We start from the raw sequence: 19,249 nt of genomic DNA, 5'->3' as shown, positions 1-19,249 counted from the left end.
TCTGGGCGAATAAACTATGTATGTTCAGTGGTCTGTAGACTGTGTTTCTGGAGCCAACTGTTCCAGTGGCTGCGGTGAGGTCCCGAACAAGGCTACCTGCAGTACTCCATGGTCGTCTTCGGGCACTGATGGTGAGATATCGGTCTTCTTGTGGGGTTGTACACTGTGGACGTACAGCACTGTAGCGCCTGGACACGTTTCCTATCTGCTGGAATCGTTGCCATAATCTTGAGATCACACTTTGTGGCACACGGAGGGCCCGTGCTATGACCTGCTGTGTTTGACCAGCCTCCAGCCACCTTACTATTCTATCCCTCATAACGTCATCAGTACGGGTTCTTTGAGCCATTTTCAACACACAGTCACCATTAGCACGTCTGAAAACGTCTGCACACTTAGTCACTCACCGTACTCTGACATGCACCAACATACCTCTGCGTATGTGGACTGCTGTCAGCACCCCAGTGCGACGATCGCAGGTCAAATGCATCGCATGGTCACACCCTGAGGTGATTTAATCCCGCAAACAGCCCACCAGCGCGTTGTTTCTCCATGTATCAGCATTATCCCTAATTTATGAGCATGAGTGTAGTTACATTGCAACAAGCAAAATTACAGAAAATGTTTACAATATATTTTTAATGAAGCATATTCACGTAGGATCATATTATCTATGGCGAATGTGGGAGTCGTTGACTGTCTGGTACAAGTACGGTCTGTTAATAATATGTACTAGTGAAATTACACACGCTGCTCATTGCAGCTGCGGGCACATAGGACGCGCAGGAGAGCCACCTACTGGGAGCGACCTAAGGTTAGTGCTTCTACTCTTTGGCCAGTTTACGCATATCACTAGCTGTGAACGTGACATACGGCCTGTTTACGCTGTATAGGATCCGATGTCACAGTTTATATTTAAATGTCAGTGTTATAGAAACCTTTCAAGTGGCATACTGTGTGTTGGTGTATCCAGGGTCAAATATGAGATATTTTAAAAATGTTTTAAGGTAAAACCCTACAGTAGATGGGTACTCTTTTTATATAACGTATTTTAAAACGTGATTAAGTGTATGACATGTATTCTCCCTTACCGTCTGCGTCCGTCCTGTCTGCCTCACCCCCGCCCTCACCTACTTTGGCCACACCATTGACCGTCACCTCACCTGCATCCCTGACCTCCGCTCCATCCAATCCAAAGCCCACAACCGCCTCTGACTCCTCAAACTCCTCTCTGGCCGGCCTTGGGGGTTGCACCCCTCTACCATCCTCCACACCTACAAATCCTTAATCCGTCCCATCCTCTGTTATGCCAGTCCCGCCTGAATATCTGCCCCCCCCCCCCTCCCAAATTCTATAAGTCCCTCCAGATCCTTGAGCGTCATGCACTCTGCCTCACCTCCCGTATCGGCCTCCCATTCCCCACGCAGATCCTCTATGACCTCATTCCTTTCCCCCATCTGCTCCTATTACTCGAACATATCCGCATACTTTACACCTCCTCCCGCCTTGATCCTCCTCACCCTCCCCTGGTTCCTCCTCTCCTCTCCCATCCCCGCCCTTTGCTGTGCCTTTACTGTTGTGTCCCCCCAACCCTCCTTCTCTACACCCTTCATCTCCTTTCCCAAGGTGGCTTCCATCAACTCCCCCTCCCAGATGATGCCCTCTCTCCCTCCACTTATCCCTCCTATCAACTCTGATCCTCAGCCCCCCTCCTTTCCTCCATCCTTTTCTTGGCCTCCCTCTCCCCCCCCCCCTTCCATCCTCTTTTTTCCCCACCTACCCTCTCTCTGCCCACCTTCTCTCCCATGAGTCCTTTTGAATTTCCCTCCTCTGTCTTTTCCTATTCCCTCTCGCATCTGCCCTGCTCCTCTCCCCCCTTATGAGTCCTCTACCTCCTTTGGTTCCGCCCCCCCCCCCTTTCATTTTTCCTCTCCTCCCTCCTTCTTTTCCCCCTCATCTGTACAGGTTCACCCCCCCCCCGCCCCCATCTGCCCTAAGCTATGGTGTATCCTCTTTGTGCCAACAGTTTAGTGCAGTGTTTACAGTGAGTGTTCAGTGTTGTGTGTCTTTATACTGTCGCTGGGTGTGATTTTATATCTCTTGCGAACAGAAACCAGACTGTCGTCATGTTTTTTATTGTCTGTCTACTGTGTTACCTGTCTCCTTCCTGTATATTTTATTCGCTTTGCCAACCCTTTGCAAGTCACCGTTTTAACGCCTGCTTTTCTTGTTTCTTAACTTCTTCTTACGTTTTTAAAAAGTCTGTAGGCTGCAGAGCAGCGTAATAAGCTGCTGTCAGCCCACCCCCTTTGGGGGCGAATTGAAATTCAATAAAGGATAAAAAATGACATGTACTAAAACTCCAACATTGGCTGTAGATAATGTGATTCTACGTGGTTATGCTTCACTTAAAGTTTTTTGTAAACATTTCCTATAATTTTGCTTATTGTACGTGCAGTCCTAAAGCATAGACTGCACACTGACCAGCGCAGCGCCACTAAACGGTATCAAGAAGGCGTTGATCCGCGCCCCGATGGAAATAGCGGGCGGCGCCACACCTGCAGGAAGACAGAGTTGAGCGCCCCCTGTCAACAATGACTTGTCCAGCCGCCCATCGCTGGTCGGCCCAGTTAGGTCGCACACCTCGAGAGCATCATTACTGAGTAATATCAAGTCTAAACGTAGCGTGTGTTCTGCGAGTAGTAATAGAATGACAAAGTACATGTTTGTAGGAGGCAGAAGCAGCATAGGAATGAACAGAAGTTAAATTAATTAATTTTCTTATTTTAGAAATAAAGAGTTATATTAATCTTCAAGTGCTTTGCACAGATAATTTGGATTCCTGCCACCAGCCACCGCAACTTCTTTTCTTCCTTGTTTGTGTCGGTGCTGACTCCCACAATAGCTGACACAACATTGTAATATAACTATCTTCGTTCCGCACACAATTTCGTAATCTTGTTAATAGGTACCATAGCTTCTGAAGAAAACGATTTTAAAAGCTTCGAAACCATTATCAAAGTTTAAAACCCATATTTTGACGCTGGTTGGCTGTTACTTCCAACCCATTAAAGCTCTAACTCATTTTTCATATTTTTGCATATAATATTTTGATTAACAAAAGATTTCTCCTTATTCACGGATTCCCGACTATTCTCTATCCAAGACTAGCGTAATTCATTTTTAAGGTAGCGTCCATAGTACTGGACTCATTATTCTGTAACTTTTTGTGCTCCTCTCAAGTTTATTACCAGCTACACAAAACTTATCAGATACAATAACGTACTTCAAGAACGTGTACTTAATAAGAAGACAATTTTAACGCCTTTCATTTTTAGTAATAAGCGTTCCTGTCCTGCTATACGGTGCAGCAAGTGCAATTTATTTATAAAAATTGCGACTACCCAGGCTTTACGCGTGTGTCAGTAACTGTCTATGGCCGAACGACCTGTCTTGCGTGTCGGCAACAAATCATGTATGGAGACCTTCCTCGTGAATCAGCATACTGAAAACTGAATTCAAGTCTCTACAGCAGTTCCTGAAATTAGTCTCCACATACATACTAAAAAAACACTGCCGGTAATTTTAATTTCGTAATATATACAGGGTGGTCCATTGATAGTGACCGGGCCAAACATCTCACGAAATAAGCATCAAACGAAAACACTGCAAAGAATGAAACTCGTCTAGCTTGAAGGGGGAAACCAGATGGCGCTATGGTTGGCCCGCTAGATGGCGCTGCCATGAGTCAAACGGATAGCAACTGCGTTTTTTAAAATAGGAACCCCATTTTTATTACATATTCGTGTAGTACGTAAAGAAATATGAATGTTTTGGTTGGACCACTTTTTTCGCTTTGTGATAGATGGCGCTGTAATAGTGACCAACATATAAGTACGTGGTGTCACGTAAAATTCCGCCAGTGCGGACGGTATTTGCTTCGTGATACATTACCCGTGTTAAAATGGACCGTTTACAATTGCGGGAAAGGTCGATATCGTGTTGATGTGTGGCTATTGTGATCAAAATGTCCAACGGGCCTGTGCTATGTATACTGCTCGGTATCCTGGACGACATCATCCAAGTGTCCGGACCGTTCACCGGATAGTTACGTTATTTAAGGGAACAGGAAGTGTTCAGCCATATGTGACACAGCAACCATGACCTGCAACAAATGATGATGCCCAAGTAGGTGTTTTAGCTGCTGTCGCGGCTAACCCGCACATCAGTAGCAGACAAATTGCGCGAGAATCGGGAATCTCAAAAACGTCGGTGTTGAGAATGCTACATCAACATCGATTGCACCCGTACCATATTTCTATGCACCGGGAATTGCATAGCGACGACTTTGAACGTCGTGTACAGTTCTGCCACTGGGCACAAGAGAAATTATGGGACGATGACAGATTTTTTGCAGGCGTTCTATTTAGCAACGAAGCGTCTTTCACCAACAGCGGTAACGTAAACCGGCATAATATGCACTATTGGGCAACGGAAAATCCACGATGGCTGTGACAAGTGGAACATCAGCGACCATGGCGGGTTAATGTAGGCTGTGGCATTATGGGAGGAAGGATAATTGGCCCCCATTTTATCGATGGCAATCTAAATGGTGCAATGTATGCTGATTTCCTACGTAATGTTCTACCGATGTTACTACAAGATGTTTCACTGCATCACAGAATGGCGATGTACTTCCAACATGATGGATGTCCGGCACATAGCTCGCGTGCGGTTGAAGCGGTATTGAATAGCAGATTTCATGACATGTTGATTGGTCGTTTAGCACCATACCATGGCCCGCACGTTCACCGGATCTGACGTCCCCGGATTGCTTTCTGTGGGGAAAGTTGGAGGATATTTGCCATCGTGATCCACCGACAACGCTTAAGAAACATGCGTCAGCGCATTGTCAATGCATGTGCGGACATTACGGAAGGCGAACTACTCGCCGTAGAGAGGAATGTCGTTACGAGTATTGCCAAATGCGTTGAGGGTGACGGACATGATTTTGAGCATTTATTGGATTAATGTGGTATTGACAGGTAATCACGCTGTAACAGCATGCGTTCTCAGAAATGATATGTTCACAAAGGTACATGTATCACGTTGGAACAACCGAAATAAAATGTTCAAATGTACCTACGTTCCGTATTTTAATTTAAATAACCTACCTGTTACCAACTGTTCGTCTAAAATTGTGAGCCATATGTTGTGACTATTACATCGGCACCTATCACAAAGCGAAAAAAGTGGTCCAACTAAAACATTCATATTTCCTTACGTACTACACGAATATGTAATAAAAAATGGGGGTTCCTATTTTTAAAAAAACGCAGTAGATATCCGTTTGATCTATGAAAGTGTCATATAGCGGGCCAACCATAGCGCCATCTGGTTTCCCCCTTCAAGCTAGACAAGTTTCGTTCTTTGTAGTTTTTTCGTTTGACGCTTATTTCGTGAGATATTTAGTCCGGTCACTATCAATGGACCACCCTGTATACATGATAAGTGTTGGAACCGTACTTTCATTTGTTCTCACATACGGGTCACTCAATCGTCGTCGCACCTCTCACGACAAACGCAGGCCAGGAATTGTAGGGAATCGGGTGGCGCTGGGAACAGGAAACGGCGACGCGCTCGTCCTACCAGGTGGAAGTGAATCACGACAGCGCAGACAGATCCGGTGGAGTGCGGCCACGCAAAGGGATGGGAAGGCAGAGGCTCGCAGGAGAGCGCGTTATCCGGCCGCCTTTGTACGTCTCGGCAGCGCCTCTTATTCCGCCTTCTTTTCCCTCTCGCCTCCACCCCCCTACTTATTTCTCCCTTTGCCGGTCGCGTTCCAATAACGCGACACCCGGCGTGGCAGGACGTGCGCCGCCCGGCAGTCGTCGGCATTGTCGGCGCGCCGGCGCCGGGACGGCCTCTCCTCTCCGGGCCAATTCCTGGCGCGGCACGCACCGCCGCAAAGTGCTTTTGTTACGCAAATCCGGCGCGCGCGCCTTCGGAGATGCGTGTGGAGGACGGCGCAGCGACAGGTCGTCCAGCAAGGAGCAGGTGCGAGTGTCCACTGCGCTCAAGGGCTGAGGGGTCGACACACAACTGGAACACGCATTTTCCACCAGACAGAGCTACTAAAACAACTTAATGTGCACCCATCAACAAAAGTTCTGCACCACCCATTTATGTCGAAATTAATGTTGTAGAAAACAAAAAGTTGCTCTAAGACAGCAAATAATAACAATAATAATATATTACTGGCCATTAAAATTGCTACACCACGAAGATGACGTGCTACAGACGCGAAATTTAACCGACAGGAAGAACATGCTGTGATATGCAAATGATTAGCTTTACAGAGCATTCACACTAGGTTGGCGCCGGTGGCGACACCTACAACGTGCTGACATGAGGAAAGTTTCCAACCGATTTCTCATACACAAACAGCAGTTGACCGGCGTTGCCTGGTGAAACGTTGTTGGGATGCCTCGTGTAAGGAGGAGAAATGCGTATCGTCACGTTTCCGACTTTGATAAATGTCAGATTTTAGCTTATCGCGATTGCGGTTTATCGTAGCACACTGCTGCTCGCGTTGGTCGAGATCCAATGACTGTTAGCAGAATATGGAATCGGTGGGTTCAGCAGGGTAATACGGAACGCCGTGCTGGATCCCAACGACCTCGTATCACTAGCAGTCGAGATGACATGCATCTTATCCGCATCGCTGTAACGGATCGTGCAGCCACGTCTCGATCCCTGAGTCAACAGATGGGGACGTTTGCAAGACAACAATCTGCACGAACAGTTAGACAACGTTTGCAGCAGCATGGACTATCAGCTCGGAGACCATGGCTGCGGTTATCCTTGACGCTGCATCATAGACAGGAGCGCCTGCGATGGTGTACCCAACGACGACATTCGGGAGGATGACGGTTCGATCCCGCGTCCGGCCATCCTCATTAGGTTTTCCGTGATTTCCCTAAATCTCTCCAGGCAAATGCCGGGATGGTTCCTTTGAAAGGGCACGGCCGACTTCCTTCCGCATCGTTCCCTAATCCGACGAGACCGATGACCTCGCTGTTTGGTCTCTTCCCCCAAACAACCAAACAACCCAACGACGAACCTGGGTGCACGAAAGACAAAACGTCATTTTTTCGGACGAATCCAGGCTCTGTTTACAGCATCATGATGGTCGTATCCGTGTTTGGCGACATCGCGGTGAACGCACATTGGAAGCGTGTATTCGTCATTGCCATACTGGCGTATCACCCGGCGTGATGGTATGGCGTGCAATTGGTTACACGTCTCGGTCACCTCTTGTTCGCACTGACGGCACTGTGAACAGTGGACGTTATATTTCAGTTGTCTTACGACCCGTGGCTCTACCCTTCATTCGAGCCCTGCGAAACTCTACATTTCAGCAGGATAATGCACGACCGCATGTTGCAGGTCCTGTACGGGCCTTTCTGGATACAGAAAGTGTTCGACTGGTGCCGTGGCCACCACATTCTCCAGATCTCTCACCAATTGAAAACGTCTCGTCTATGGTGGCCAAGCAACTGGCTCTTCACAATACGTCAGTCACTACTCTTGATGAACTGTGGTATCGTGTTGAAGCTGCATGGGCAGCTGTACCTGCACACGCCATCCAAGTGCTGTTTGACTCAATGCCCAGGCGTATCAAGGCTGTTATTTTGGCCAGAGATGGTTGTTCTGGGTACTGATTTCTCAGGATCTGTGCCTCCAAATTGCGTGAAAATGTAATCAGATGTCACTTCTAGTATAATATATTTGTCCAATGAATCCCCGTTTATCATCTGCATTTCTTCTTGGTATAGCAATTTTAATGTCCAGTAGTGTATAAACATTGTGTAACGAGAAAATCGTCTGTCTCCCGTGGAGTATTCTTCACAGCACACCTGAACAACATCAATGTGTGGTATAACGTCCCCTTGCTCGGATGCAGGCTGGGATGCAGGCTGGAATGCGTCGTGACGTACAATCGATAAGATCATCGAGCGGCGGCCGCCTCAGTAGCTGCGGGATCAGCGAGGCAGATTTCTAACTTAACGGACCCGGGTTCGATTCCCGGTCGTACCGGAGACTTTCTCCGCTCGGGAACTAGGCGCCATCCTTGTTCTCGTATCGTCACAACCTACACGAAAATTTATTGCGTGGTGTCACAAGACAAGTCTAAGCCCAAGTAACTTCGTACCAGAGTACGGCTTCATCCTAACTCGTGTTCCGAATGTAGAGATAGCACGCCCTGAAATACAATTTAAAAATAAATTTAAAAAACTCGTCAAGCGAGCCTTGGTCCGAATTTACCCGCTTTTCAACGGCGATTCTGCACACGTCGCGTAGGGTACAAAACGAGCGCAGGAGTTACAATCCATCAAGATGATGTTGGAGACATTGTCCCGCTGTTGGTTGCAGCATTTCGTCCCCGTACAGTAGAGGAAATTGCTCTCAAAAACCACAAGAGGTACATGTGAGGTACAGTACTGGACGCGTTCCATGTTACCGGTTTATCTCCAAATACGTTGACTGCAATTGTCAATATACAAACAGATCAGTTTCTTCCGTAAGCAGCATCCCACGACCATCCTGGGGCGTCCATTCTGCAAAATATCTTGCCCATCTGTATCTGTAACGGAGTCCATGATGCTATGGTGTATGATGTGGTCCTCGCCATGGTCGTTGGGAATGGATATTCGCCTCAAATAATCGTCTTCTAACAGAATGACGTGATGCGTAACGTCCTGGAGCCTCCTCGAACCTCCCAGTTCAATTCTGGGACACTCAGTTCATATTTTGCTCGACTCAAAAGTCAAAGATATCGATTCTACAACGTATACAACGTGGATGCCCTGTACTGTGTAAGTCCTCAATACTGCCTGTCATTTCTAGCCTATTCCATGTGCGCACCACATCAGTTTGACTCCGGTGCACACGTCGAACAACATCCCTGGTTGGCCAGCCTTCTGCACGTAACATGATGGTGTAGACCTGATCTTCGCGGCATGATGGATGTAAAATCTACTGTTCCACAGACTCCTCTAATTCGTCCCTACTGGTACTTCGCTTTCAACTGAAGCGATATACACTCCTGGAAATTGAAATAAGAACACCGTGAATTCATTGTCCCAGGAAGGGGAAACTTTATTGACACATTCCTGGGGTCAGATACATCACATGATCACACTGACAGAACCACAGGCACATAGACACAGGCAACAGAGCATGCACAATGTCGGCACTAGTACAGTGTATATCCACCTTTCGCAGCAATGCAGGCTGCTATTCTCCCATGGAGACGATCGTAGAGATGCTGGATGTAGTCCTGTGGAACGGCTTGCCATGCCATTTCCACCTGGCGCCTCAGTTGGACCAGCGTTCGTGCTGGACGTGCAGACCGCGTGAGACGACGCTTCATCCAGTCCCAAACATGCTCAATGGGGGACAGATCCGGAGATCTTGCTGGCCAGGGTAGTTGACTTACACCTTCTAGAGCACGTTGGGTGGCACGGGATACATGCGGACGTGCATTGTCCTGTTGGAACAGCAAGTTCCCTTGCCGGTCTAGGAATGGTAGAACGATGGGTTCGATGACGGTTTGGATGTACCGTACACTATTCAGTGTCCCCTCGACGATCACCAGTGGTGTACGGCCAGTGTAGGAGATCGCTCCCCACACCATGATGCCGGGTGTTGGCCCTGTGTGCCTCGGTCGTATGCAGTCCTGATTGTGGCGCTCACCTGCACGGCGCCAAACACGCATACGACCATCATTGGCACCAAGGCAGAAGCGACTCTCATCGCTGAAGACGACACGTCTCCATTCGTCCCTCCATTCACGCCTGTCGCGACACCACTGGAGGCGGGCTGCACGATGTTGGGGCGTGAGCGGAAGACGGCCTAACGGTGTGCGGGACCGTAGCCCAGCTTCATGGAGACGCTTGCGAATGGTCCTCGCCGATACCCCAGGAGCAACAGTGTCCCTAATTTGCTGGGAAGTGGCGGTGCGGTCCCCTACGGCACTGCGTAGGAGCCTACGGTCTTGGCGTGCATCCGTGCGTCGCTGCGGTCCGGTCCCAGGTCGACGGGCACGTGCACCTTCCGCCGACCACTGGCGACAACATCGATGTACTGTGGAGACCTCACGCCCCACGTGTTGAGCAATTCGGCGGTACGTCCACCCGGCCTCCCGCATGCCCACTATACGCCCTCGCTCAAAGTCTGTCAACTGCACATACGGTTCACGTCCACGCTGTCGCGGCATGCTACCAGTGTTAAAGACTGCGATGGAGCTCCGTATGCCACGGCAAACTGGCTGACACTGACGGCGGCGGTGCACAAATGCTGCGCAGCTAGCGCCATTCGACGGCCAACACCGCGGTTCCTGGTGTGTCCGCTGTGCCGTGCGTGTGATCATTGCTTGTACAGCCCTCTCGCAGTGTCCGGAGCAAGTATGGTGGGTCTGACACACCGGTGTCAATGTGTTCTTTTTTCCATTTCCAGGAGTGTAGTCTACTGGAGTGCGGCGCTGTACGCGTAGGTAGCGCTTATGGTAACTGTGTGTATGTTTACAAACAACGTCAGGGGTGTTCTTTCAACCGGCACAGAATGAGCCACAATATCAACATGTCTGAACGAGATTTTCGGGTGATGCAACACTTTTGTTTATGGGTGTATTACTACGGAGAAAAAAAACCGCTGTAGTCCTTTATGTAGTACCAGCTAACTCGGTCACAGCCATGATCCATTTCGGAGCAAGCGCGGAAGACGGTTGCTCCCGGTCAGGATAGCGGTGGCTCCAACAACCTGCATCATAGCCGGACGCTATTGAACGCGAATAAGTAGTTGCTCTCACAGTCACGGCTGACGTAATGCTGCCCCCACATGCAAGGTGTTTGACTATTATAGGATCAAACGTAAGGGGCAAGTAGAGGACAATGAAACAATCAAATTATGTTAGTAGCTCTAAGGCTACGTTTATTTCGAAATGAGGCGTAAATTACAAAGTGACAAAATGGCCTAGTTTGATTGTATAATCATTCTGGATACCTGGTAAATAGTATTTCGACAACAAATGTATGGGTTGTTGCTTGTCAATACCATGGCGTCAAGCTTTAACTGAACCCACTGTAATTAAATTAAGATAGGTACATCTAAAAATTAAAGAGACCTTTGGAGAAAAGAGAACCACTTGTATGAATATCAAGAGCTGTGATGGAAACCCAGTTCTAAGCAAAGAAGGAAAGCAGAAAGGTGGAAGGAGTATATAGAGGGTCTATACAAGGGCGATGTACTTGAGGACGATATTCTGGAAATGGAAGAGGATGTAGATGAAGATGAAATGGGAGATACGATACTGCGTGAAGAGTTTGACAGAGCACTGAAATACCTGAGTCGAAACAAGGCCACGGGAGTAGACAACATTCCATTAGAACTACTGACGGCCTTGGGAGAGCCAGTCCTGACAAAACTCTACCATCTGGTGAGCAAGATGTACGAGACAGGCGAAATACCCTCAGACTTCAAGAAGAATATAATAATTCCAATCCCAAAGAAAGCAGGTGTTGACAGATGTGAAAATTACCGAACTATCAGTTTAATAAGTCACAGCTGCAAAATACTAACACGAATTATTTGCAGACGAATGGAAAAACTGTTAGAAGCCGACCTCGGGGAAGGTCAGTTTGGATTCCGTAGAAATGTTGGAACACGTGAGGCAATACTGACCTTACGACTTATCTTAGAAGATAGATTAAGGAAAGGCAAACCTTCGTTTCTAGCATTTGTAGACTTAGAGAAAGCTTTTGACAATGTTGACTGGAATACTCTCTTTCAAATTCTGAAGGTGGCAGGGGTAAAATACAGAGAGCGAAAGGCTATTTACAATTTGTACAGAAACCAGATGGCAGTTATAAGAGTCGAGGGACATGAAAGGGAAGCTGTGGTAGGGAAGGGAGTGAGACAGGGTTGTAGCCTCTCCCCGATGTTATTCAATCTGTATATTGAGCAAGCAGTAAAGGAAACAAAAGAAAAATTTGGAGTAGGTACTAAAATCCAGGGAGAAGAAATAAAAACTTTGAGGTTCGCCGATGACATTGTAATTCTGTCAGAGACAGCAAAGGAGTTGGAAGAGCAGTTGAATAGAATGGACAGTGTCTTGAAACGAGGATAATGGAATGTAGTCGAATTAAGTCGGGTGATGCTGAGGGAATTAGATTAGGAAATGAGACACTTAAAGTAGTAAAGGAGTTTTGCTATTTGGGGAGCAAAATAACTGATGATGGTCGAAGTAGAGATGATATAAAATGTAGACTGGCAATTGCAAGGAAAGCGTTTCTGAAGAAGAGAAATTTGTTAACATCGAGTATAGATTTAACTGTCAGGAAGTCGTTTCTGAAAGTATTTGTATGGAGTGTAGCCATGTATGGAAGTGAAACATGGACAATAAATAGTTTGGACAAGAAGAGAATAGAAGCTTTCGAAATGTGGTGCTACAGAAGAATGTTGAAGATTAGGTGGGTAGATCACGTAACTAATGAGGAGGGATTGAATAGGATTGGGGAGAAGTTTGTGGCACAACTTGACTATAAGAAGGGATCGGTTGGTAGTACATGTCCTGAGGCATCAAGGGATCACAAATTTAGCATTGGAGGGCAGCGTGGAGGGTAAAAATCGTAGAGGGAGGCCAAGAGATGAATACACTAAGCAGATTCAGAAGGATGTAGGTTGCAGTAGATACTGGGAGATGAAGAAGCTTGCACAAGATAGATTAGCATGGAGAGCTGCATCAAACCAGTCTCAGGACTGAAGACCACAACAACAACAACATCTAGATGTGTTTGCAATTGAAACGTATTGGTGGATTAAGACAGTCTTCTAACGTCTTTAGATGCCGTCCATCCATTGACATCTGTTTGTTATTATGTGATGTTAATAAATTTGTTATGAAGTGAAACTTCTTTTTCTTCTTGGTTGCTCCAGAAGTAGAAAGTGTTAATTATTTTTGGATAGAAAGCATAACCTGCTGAGATACATGAATTTTACGATATTAGCAAGAGAATTATCTGAATTTCTGAGGTTATTTGAGATCCCGAGATTAATAAATATAAAACAGGTCTCAGTGAAATACAGCAATTTCATGAGAACAAGTAAAGGATACCTTTCCAATTCAGTCTCTTTCTGATATCAAGAATCGGTTAATTGAAAACAGAGAGAATTAAACGAATTTATTTCAAGATGTAGTTGCGTCTTAGTTCCTGATTGAAATAAATCCGAGCGCGGTCGAACTGGTTAATTGAAAATTCAAATACTTCAGAACGAAACCGGCCCGTAGCGCTGCAACTGCCTTCACATTAACGGTGGCCACGTGGGACAGTTGCAGCGTGTTTCTAAAAATGGTTCAAATGGCTCTGAGCACTATGGGACTTAACTTCTGAGGTCATCAGTCCCCTAGAACTTAGAACTACTTAAACCTAATTAACCTAAGGGCATCACAGACATCCATGCCCGAGGCAGGATTCGAACCTGCGACCGTAGCGGTCGCGCGGTTCAAGACTGTAGCGCCTAGAACCGCTCGGCCACTCCGGCCGGCCTAGCGTGTTTCTCATCAAATGCAAATCTGCTGTTTAGACCCTCAGGTACTCTATTAGAGGGTGTTGATGTATTCATTCGTAATGCATCGTATCAGAGAAACCACTGTTTCCGTACCTATGATTATTAGGATTATTTGCTTGTTGCATTTTCCTTTGTATCTACGTATATGTTTGTGTCTCCACGCCAGGTATAGCCTGTGACACACCTGGTTATATTTTAAACTTCTGTCAACTGGTAATCGGATCCACCACTTACTTACGGATATGAGGGTTTTGTTCCAGAAGTGACCCTGCCTAAGACAAATGCACAACGAAAGGGAAGAGAGCACAAGGACACAGGGTTGTACAAACCAGCTCAACAAGTAGCAAGACGCATGAAAAATATACATTCTTCAGTAAACAGTGCGGCTGAAAACAGAAAGAGAAATAGTGACAAAATATAGTGTTGTTTGCTGTACAAAACATATACTGCATTCTAACGTCATCGAAATCGTTTAGCAGGAAAATAATCGTTAATGTAAAACACGGTATATCCTTACTGAGACCAGCAGTCGTCGTTCCTGGTCATAGGCTATCTCTGTCTTGAAGAACGCTTGAATGCTATGCAGTTCTGATTCACATTTCTAAGTTGTTGTAAAGAGCAAGGGTAGGCGTGGAAGAAGATGAGAATTCATATGGAGTCGAAACATGTGACCTAAGTTTTTTACCAGACTTGAACGCAAGGTATGGAGTGTAGATGGCAGAGCGACAGTATTTCAAGTTGCGGCAGCTTCGACGGAGATGAACCACTTTATAGACACGAGATGTGTTTATTAAAATTAATGTTTCGAAAATAATGGTTTCATGCGCAGAAGAATGCATGGCTTCATCTGCTAACCAACAACTGCTAAATAAGAGCCACTTTTCGTAGGCTTCCACGGTCTGTGTCATTTTGGATAAAATAATTTTGAATATTTGGCCGTGCCATTGTGAACTACTATACAACTAAACCGCTGACGTTTCGACCGACTTGCTGCAGTCCTCTTCAGGGTGACTGTAGCAAGTAAACTACTAAAATACTAAAATGCCGACGTTTAGACCAACTTGCTGTGGTTCTCAAGGTGAACCGCCCTGAAAACGACCCGTAGTAAGTCGGTCGAAACGTCGGCAGTTTAGTTGTAGCAGTTTACTAGCTACAGTCAACCTGAAGAGGACCGCAGGCACAGAGCGTGTTCAAAGTTTTAGTGGCTCGTTTTCCAGGAAACAGGGCACTGATCAACATTAAATACGACACACAGACCAATTTGTGTCATGACTTTAGAGCAACTACGTGAGGATTTAGTGTAAGGCTCTTATCAGTGTGAGTTGCCTATTATGTTTATTAAGATGCTGAAGCTTTTGCCTAATTTACTTGTTTGTTTAACTGCAAGTAACAAGATTTTAAGCGAACGAAACCGGTAGTAGCACAATAAATGTGTAATAGTACAGCTGACGTGGTTGCCATTAGTCATTAAACAGTTTATTACCATCTTTTCCTCCCACTGACGATAGTCTACCTGTATTAAGAGCTCCACCCACTACGAACCATGTCTATCCCTTGGTTTGACTCACCAGTAAAAGATTCAGGAGAAGTTCAGTAAGAGTTTGGACCTCTTTAAGTTGTGAATACTGTCGCGATCTTTGTTCAGTACCTTCCACGCGTTCAAGGGTTCAAAGCTAATTAGATACATTCCCATGCATTGTGTAGATAGTGTCAAATCACTACCTGTCTGCTGCCCAATTTATTACTCAGTAACCATTTTCTGGATTATTTAAGGCTTCGTCAACGTGCATGTGCCTTTGGTATGAGCTTCCACCACCGCGTGTATGTTCGCCCTTGCTCAGCTTACTCTTAGTAACCAATAATTAATATGGCTGCCCACTATTTATTAATTGCATCAGTCGTTGTGTGATTTGCGCATCCAATGGTGATTGATGATATTCATCCCCCATTACGTCTCCTTACCGAGACAATACCATTCTAGTCAGATATTAAGGAACTTTCTATTCTAGTATGATTTAATCCATTTATGTAGGGGATGAATGTATTGACTGTGTTCCAAATCGTTGCCGTCAGCTCTTTGGCTGTAAGAAAATAAAAATTTACTATTAATCCTTTAATTATGTAAATGATTTTTCACTACCCAAGCGATTGTCGGTTTACCACAGAGCCAAAGCGATCAATGTATTGCAATGCTGAGGCTGACAATAAGCGGAGTAACGAACGGTAAGGCGAATGCGTAACATAATAAGCCCTAGAGTGGCTTAAAAGATGTTGCCTTCCCTGACTTTCCCGCGTCAAATCGTGTTATCTGTTGTGCTACGAAATACTGCGTTTAAATTACTGTGTCAGGTTAATCCTATATCGGGGACGAGTCTATTAGTCAGCGAATGTTGCGCGTACGCAAGCTCACTTCCAGTCTCTACAAAAGACATTAGAGCTCCTCGTTTAGACTTCGCGCTCAAGAACTTTTCTTTAACGTGCACGTCATTTACTCAGTAATAAACAATGGAAATAATATATTCTACACGTCCGGGTTTATTGTTGGCAGAGGTTATGGACAGGCAGTGGATTTTGCCATTACTTGGTTCGCGCTTCAGCCGCAAGCTCATCCATGTGGGCAAGCGCTCAGTCGAGCAACTCGAAATTATCCTAGCAGTGGGACACATAGATCCTCAGTAGGGAATATTTGCGACAGGATTGCCAGTACTGTCATTTGCCTTACAACCAAGGGAAACTTATCGAAATCTTTGGTCGGGACCAGAGAACTGGTACTATTCAAAATCTGCGATGACAGCTCCAACGCAGTATCACCAATCTCTAGTGTTTCTATGTGTATTTGATCGTGTATATATAACAGAATAAAGTCAGTGACTTGTTCGATATAATTTTGTAAAAGAGCTTTTCCTGAAGTCTTTCATTATTTCGTTAAAATATTAATCGTCATTTGATACTGTAACTCTACGAGGAGCCACGTTTAAGATTAAATTATGAGAATTCAGGTCCTCCTATTATGCAAAGCACTATTATTAATTTTTACACCCAAACATGCCACAGTACCTTTGTACCATTGTTAGTGGGTCTTTTTTATTACGATTTGTGAGCTATAAATTTGCTGTACGTAAAACTGTTGTAACGAAAGCTCTGTCTGTGTTCAATTTATGTGTGGGTCTACGTTGTCCATTGTCCTATACAAAATTAAAATAGGGTGCTTCAAATTTCACAGATTTTCTGCAAGCCACACGCCATTCAGAGTTCACGTAAGGCAGTCGCACTTGTGGGACACGCAGCAACCCAAAGCCAGGAGGAATTTAATAGTAATTCTGTGGTTTTCACTAGCCAAGTCCTCGACATCAGTCTAACAAAGTCATTTATTGCGTTAGATGCAGAACTACACCTGTTCTTGAGAATACTAGAGCAAATGTGATGACCTTGGATTACATAATTCGTCAACGTATACAATACGAGGTGCGGCTAGAAAAAAACCGGACTGATGCTGGAAAAAACATTTATTTACAATTATTTACAATTTCATGTTATCTCCTTCAATGTACTCTCCTCCTCGGTCTCTACACCGCTCCATACGAATTTTCCACTGTTCATAGCAATGCTGCAGATCATTTTCGGTAAGTCCATACATTACGTCCGTCGCTTTTTCTTTTACTGCTTCAACAGTCTCAAATCTAGTTCCTTTCAAAGCTGACTTGACTTTAGGGAAAAGAAAAAAGTCACAGGGGGCCAAATCAGGTGAGTAGGGTGGATGATCTAAGATGGGAATGTTGTGTTTTACCAAAAACGTCTTCACTGACAACGCACTGTGAGCTGGGGCATTGTCTTGGTGAAGAATCCATGACTTTTTTCTCCACAAATCGTTCCGTTTTCTCCGTACTTGCTCACGTAGGGTAGCCAGGACGCTAATGTAGTAATGCTGATTCACTGTTTGTCCCTCTGGTACCCAATCAATGTGCACAATCCCTTTGATGTCAAAAAAAAAAAAATCATCATTGCCTTGAATTTCGATTTTGACATTCGTGCTTTTTTTTTTTTTTTTGTCGTGGAGAACCAGGAGTTTTCCAATGCATCGATTGGCGTTTAGTTTTGGGATCGTAAGTAAAAAACCACGATTCATCGCAAGTAATAACATTTTGTAAGAAGGTGGGATCACTTTCAATGTTTTCCAAGATGTCAGAACAAATCATTCTTCGGCGTTCCTTCTGTTCAATTGTGAGACACTTTGGAACCATTTTTGAACACACTTTGTTCATGTTGAAACTTTCATGAAGAATCTGCCTAACACTTTCCTTGTCAACTCCTGTTAACTCAGACACTGCTCTGATTGTTAAACGGCGATCTTGTCGAACAAGTTTACCGATTTTTTCAATGTTTGCATCAGTTTTTGCTGACAATGGTCGGCCAGTACGAGTGTCATCACTGGTGTCTTCGCGGCCATCTTTAAATCGTTTAAACCACTCAAACACTTGTGTTCACGATAAACAGTCATCGCCGTACACTTGTTGTAACATTACAAACGTTTCACTTGCAGATTTTCCTAGTTTGAAACAAAATTTGATGTTAACACGCTGTTCTTTCTGTACACTCAACATTTTCCGACGCACAGACAAAACGTCAACTACTTAAAACAGACGCCACGGGCAGACTGAGTGCAGGAGGCAGATGAAACTCGAGCAGTAGGCGGAGCGAGAGTCACGTGACAGGCCACGCGACTTTCAGCCTTATTGCATTCGTTTTATTGTTTCACCAGTACTAGTCCGGTTTTTTTCTAGCCACACCTCGTATTTGTACCGAACAGGCTAATAATCGAGATATCCAGTCGCCTTCCTCCAGTTTCTAACGCAAGGTGGAGCAGGATATTTGAAATTCTCAGAAAAATAGCTATAAGCTATTTGAAAATATGGATAATATTTAATATCTACAAGAATCAAGAGATACCAAAAAGAATCGAAGACAAAGAGAAACGTATAGGATGAAAAAGGGAGTAGAAGGGGAGGCCGCATCAAACCACACCGAAGACTGACACAGAAAAAACTATCTCTCGACTACGAATCCAGTGTCTTACAGCAGAGCGTCGTTAAGTTGTGATGTTCATCTCTGTGGAAGAGGGACTTGGAAGTGCCTATAGAGTGCCGCGAAGTGGTTTAAGTCATTCGCACAATATGAAGATAATTGCTTCGGAACGGGGTTCCAACATTCTTCCATTATTTGTAATCAACTCATTAGTTCAATTAAGCTCTAGCGTCCTTGGAAACACTCTCTGTAGCGCTTTTCTTATCCCATTCGACTTTGCTTTCTGGTAGCAACGATTTAGCTGTAAGAATGACGATTTCTCCACTAATGGAAAGATCCTGAATAGTTTGGAAGATAATTGAGTCAACACCTCTGAGAGTAGGAACGATTCTTTGTTTGGGATGAATGAAGAGCTTAGTGAATGTCGGAGATACTTGGGTAAAATAGTACGTGTGTAGTTGCGACTCAAATGCAAAATTTTGTATGCTCTTTGAGTTTCTACAAGACGCTCGCGACAAATTAAAGATCTCCACTACCAGAATCCCATATAGCGGAAGAAATTCCTAAGTTCTCACTGATACTTTCGTGCTTGGAA

This window comes from Schistocerca nitens, chromosome 7 (genome assembly GCF_023898315.1).
Source record: "Schistocerca nitens isolate TAMUIC-IGC-003100 chromosome 7, iqSchNite1.1, whole genome shotgun sequence".
Lineage (NCBI taxonomy): Eukaryota > Metazoa > Arthropoda > Insecta > Orthoptera > Acrididae > Schistocerca > Schistocerca nitens.
This window is presented reverse-complemented; position numbering follows the sequence as displayed.